Source organism: Helianthus annuus, chromosome 11 (genome assembly GCF_002127325.2).
Source record: "Helianthus annuus cultivar XRQ/B chromosome 11, HanXRQr2.0-SUNRISE, whole genome shotgun sequence".
Taxonomy (NCBI): Eukaryota; Viridiplantae; Streptophyta; class Magnoliopsida; order Asterales; family Asteraceae; genus Helianthus; species Helianthus annuus.
In genome coordinates this window covers 17,245,529-17,251,000 of record NC_035443.2, presented here as the reverse complement: position 1 = coordinate 17,251,000, position 5,472 = coordinate 17,245,529, and positions in this window count along the sequence as shown.

Here is a 5,472-nt window from a genome sequence, read left to right as displayed (position 1 = left end):
TTGAAAACCACAAAACTCCAAAAGTACAACCACTAATACACATGGTACAATAACAAAATGCATGACCGCACCCTTGAAGACATGCCGCACATTCTGCTTGGGTTGTCCAAAGTGGGCTGCACACCCTCTTTTGGGCCAATAAGTTATTGGGCCGTACACTAGATTAATGACTAATCGGATGGACCACACACTTCTGGACCGACCGCACACTCGTTATTTGGTGCAATATTGGACCGCACACTTCAGTATCATGATGTTTGGTCTATCTAAGTTAATGTTTATTTATGTGACCCATATGTGTGTTTATGTGAAACATGGACTTATGTACTACTTTTATGAATACGTGAACACTTGTATACGAGCCTAATTACACTTGGTAACCCTAATAGGACGTGGTTGACCAAAGTTGTTTTGACAAGTAAATAACCTGCTGAGCAAACCGAGGTGAGTTCACACACCCTAAAAGCATGCGTCCCGGGGGGACACGAACAAACTACTGTCCTTGGGAAGGATACTTTTAAAATACTATTCCCAGGGGGAACACGTTTGGATACTTTTAAACTACTATTCCCGGGGGGAATACGCTTGAATACTATTTATAAATCATGTCATAGCAAACTAAACGAAACTCTATCATTAAGTCCCTGCTTATAATACCGATTAATCGCCGGGGGCGAACGAGATATTAGCTGATTGCGCTATTAGGTTTGACAAACCACACACTGTGACCGGGGGGATCGGGCATGAACTAGTATACCTTGTTACTTGGTCAATGATGATAGACATTGACTCAGGGCACAACAACTTGACAGTCACCAGTATTCGGTATCTACGATTTAGTATGCTTATAGATGGGGTAGCCCCCCATAACATGATTATAGATACACTATTGAACAACTTAAGTTTTTTGAACTAAAACTGGATAACTCGTGAACTCGCCAACTTTATGTTGACACCCTACTGAATGCTTTGCAGGTAATCAGTAATGGATCAGGAGCTTGCAGCTTGGGAAGTGAAGTGGTTGCATTAACTCGTGTTGGGTTTCTTTAAAAATTGCGAACTTTGAAACTGATGTTTTGAACTGTTAAACTTATGCTTCCGCTGATAACTTGGTTTATGGACTTGGACTTTATTAGTTACTAATCGTATTGGTCTCATAAAAGTGTTTTATTATTATGAACGTTCAATATGATTGGTGGCTTGATCCTAGTCAGTCACATGCCTCGCGGTAGTATTTCGCAAGTGGAATTTGAGGGTGTGACAGATTGGTATCAGAGCCATTGGTTATAGTGAACTCGGTTTTAAAAAGAAAAGTTCTTTTGAGAAAAACCAGACTATAACCCATTTTGTATCGCGCAACTCGCAACGACACTACACTCCAAGTGCAAGGCTCAACACTTTAGACTTCGTAACTCGGGCATGTGTTTACTTGTTACTTATTGGGTGCATATTGTGATGATATATATATATACATATGAGTACTTGTATGAATTGGTCAATCCTCCTCCTACTTATTCTTACGACACTACGATGTCATTCTCATACTGTGTTTTCTGGATATGAAGACAATGAGCGGACACGGAAGAGACAAGGTTAACATGACTCAGGAATAGCTGACGAACCTGATAAACACCGTGGTTGTGGCTTTGGCAGCCTATCCTGGAGATAAACTTGTCGATCTAGGATGTTTAGATCCTACACTCGTATCGTCTTATTGTTCTTAATCTGTTCGCTTCGTTTTACACGACAGGTCAACCTACACCCACTAAACCACGTGTTTGCACTTTCAAAACGTTTATAGACTGTAAACCCCTTACTTCCAATATCACTAAAGGAGCCATAGGCCTCCTACACTGGATCGAGAAGGTCGAATCTGTATTCCCTATGTGCGAATGTCCTGCTGCTAACTGGGTAAAGTTTGCCACTGGCACTTTGGAAGGAAACACACTTTCTTGGTGGAAAGTGCAAGTTCAGATGCTCGGATTGGCAGATGCCAATGCTACTCCGTGGGATGACTTCAAGAATCTGATCAAGGAAGAGTACTGTCACAAGGATGACATTCACAAGCTCGAGAATGAGTACTACGAGTTGAAAATGGTTGGATCTAAAATCAAGACGTATACTAAGCGATCCAACGACTATGCTGCTCTATGTCCCATCATGTCACAGCCTGCTTATCGCAGAATCAAACTGTATCTCCGGGGTCTAGTTCCCAAAATTCAAAGTCTGGTGACTTCAGCTAATCTCCCCACGATCCAGCAAGTTATTCTTCTGGCACACCGTCTCACCGATCAAGCTGTGGAACAGGGCAAGCTACCCAAACGTATCGGTGCTACTGCTAAAACTTCTGGAGATAACAAACGTAAATGAAATGGCAACCCGGGCAAGGATGCTAATCCCACACATACCCCGGCTCAGCAGAGGAAGTTTGAGAACAACGAAGGCCAACACCAACAAGCTAACCAAAACCAAGGCGGTTGTCGAGGAAACCACCCCAAGTGCAACAAATGTAATCGGCACCACAATGGGCCATGTGCAAGGAATCAGTGTCAACGGTGCAACAAAATGGGGCACGAGGCCAAGGATTGTAGGAGCCCTCATCCAGCGAGACAAAACCAACCTCAGCAACAGCCACGACAACATCATGGCAACATTAAGGGTTGCTTTCAGTGTGGGGGTGAGGGACATATCAAAAGAAATTGCCCCCATTTGAACCAAAACAACAATAACCAAGGAGCTGGGAACAACAACAACAATGGCGGGAATGGTGCAAGAGGAAGAGCTTTTGTGATAGGCGCTGGTGAAGCAAGGAATGATCCCAACATTGTGGCGGGTAAGTTCCTACTTGATGATCGTTATGTTTCTATACTATTTGATTCTGGAGCCGATGCTAGTTATGTATCACTACGTATTAGTAAGACGCTTAAGCCTACGCCAACACCTTTATACACTAAACACGTCGTCGAATTAGCTAACAGTCGAAACATCGAGGCCACACGTTATCAACAATTGTAAATTTATAGTATCTAGTAAACCCTTCTTCATAAATCTTTTTTCCCATCGTTCTTGGAAGCTTCAACGTTGTCATCGGAATGGATTTCTTATCGAAACATCGAGCCAAAATACTCTGCCAAGAGAAAGTTGTTCGTATTCCTAGTTCTTTTGGTGAACCTCTTATTGTTCAAGGCGACAAAAGTGGTGCTGTCACAGGCATTATTTCCTTCTTAAAACCCCAAAAATGTCAACGAAAAGGGCATACCGCTATTCTAGAACTTGTCACTGACACCCAGGAGAAACAAAGGAAGATTAAAGATTTTCCATCGTACGCGACTTTCCCGAGGTATTCCCTGAGGAATTTCCTGGACTTCCACCCCACCGTCAAGTTGAATTTCAAATAGAGCGAACTCTTGGAGCGGCGCCCATAGCTCGTGCACCCTACCGATTAGCCCCGGCCGAACTGGAAGAGTTATCCACGCAATTGAAGGAGCTGTTAGATAAAGGTTTCATTCGCCCTAGCTCGTCACACTGGGGAGCCCCAGTACTCTTTGTCAAGAAGAAAGATGGAACCTTCCATATGTGCATCGATTATCGTGAGTTGAACAAAGTAACTATCAAGAACTGTTACCCACTACGTCTCTTCCAAAATCGACCTACGATCAGGTTATCATCAGTTGAGGGTCCAGGACGAGAACATCTCTAAAATAGCCTTCAGAACTCGTTATGGTCACTATGAATTCCTTGTTATGCCTTTTGGAATGACAAACGCACCTGCAGTTTTCATGGACCTGATGAACCACGTGTGCAAGCCTTATCTTGACAAATTCGTAATCGTGTTCATCGACGACATCTTGATCTACTCGAAGAATCGAGAGGAACATGAGCACCATCTACGTCTTATTCTGGAACTCTTACATAATGAACAACTTTATGCCAAGTTCTTGAAATAAGACTTCTGGCTTCGAGAAGTCCATTTCCTTGGGCACGTAGTTAACGAAGCTGGGATACACGTTGATCCAGCTAATGCTGACTCCATCAAGAGCTGGCCTACACTGAAAACTCCGACCGAAATCCGTCAATTCTTGGGATTGGCAGGATACTATCATATATTCATCGAGGGATTCTCAAAGATTACTCAACCCCTCACAACTCTAACCCAAAAGGGTATTTCTTACAAGTGGAACGATGCTCAGGAATCTTCTTTTCGGAAACTAAAGGAGAAACTCTGTAGTGCTCCTATTCTTTCATTACCTGAAGGTACCGACGATTTTGTTGTCTACTGTGATGCGTCGATTCAAGGACTTGGTTGCGTGTTGATGCAACGCGAGAAAGTTATTGCTTACGCTTCTCGATAACTCAAAATTCACGAAAGGAATTACACAACACACGATTTGGAACTGGGAGCAGTGGTTTTCGCACTAAAGATATGGAGACATTACTTGTACGGTACCAAATGCACGATTTACACCGATCATAAGAGTCTTCAGCACATATTAGATTAGAAGGAGTTGAACATGCGACAATGCTGGTGGGTCAAACTCCTAAACGACTACGAGTGCGCAATTAAGTATCATCCAGGCAAGGCAAACGTTGTAGCTGATGCCCTTAGTCAAAAGGAGACCAAACCTAAACATGTTCGTGCGTTACAACTTACTATTCTGTCACGACCCCCGACCCACCCTGAACGGAATCGGGAGCCGCGAACAGCCAAGTGGTACCGGTGATTATTTTGAAAAATATTGCAGCGGAAATTTCATCAGGACCGTGAGTTAGGAAAAATATCAGAGTTTAGAAAACGCCGGATTTTTATTTAAATAGATGGAATAAATTCCATGTTTTACAAAGGTAGTTTTAATATGGGATAAATCTGATTACATAAAACAACTTTTCTTAGTTTAATTTAATTGATAAATCAAGCCACTACTGTAAGCCTTTTGGTGCCGTATCCAACTCTTATTCCGATCTACTGTAATTACCTGAAACGCGTTTTAAAAAGGTTTTGTCAGCGGGAAATACTGAGTGAGTTCATTCAGGTTTATACAAAAACATATTTTTTATAATTCACAGTATTAAGAGCGATTACAATGTTTATATGTCAACCAATTACCCACAATATTTGTCACTCGACTCGTTTTGGTGACTATGGTCATATCACTGTTGGGTCCGTTCACCCACAAGTGACGTGTATCACTATTTAGGTCCGTTCACCTAAAAGTGATATGTATCATGATTTAGGTACGCCCACCTAAACTGATAAAAACAATAGTAATGTGCACAATACCCCACATACCGGCTGTAATTGAAGACTACAAAGACTTAATCCCTGTAATTATAACTTTGGAAAATAATTTGGAGTATTGTAAAACAGTTGATAAAAAGAGAATGACTCACATTATAAGCATGCAGTATTGACTTAACAAGCTTCCTGATTCAATTTCTTCTGAGAATTAGCATCTATTTTGATTGTAAGTGTAT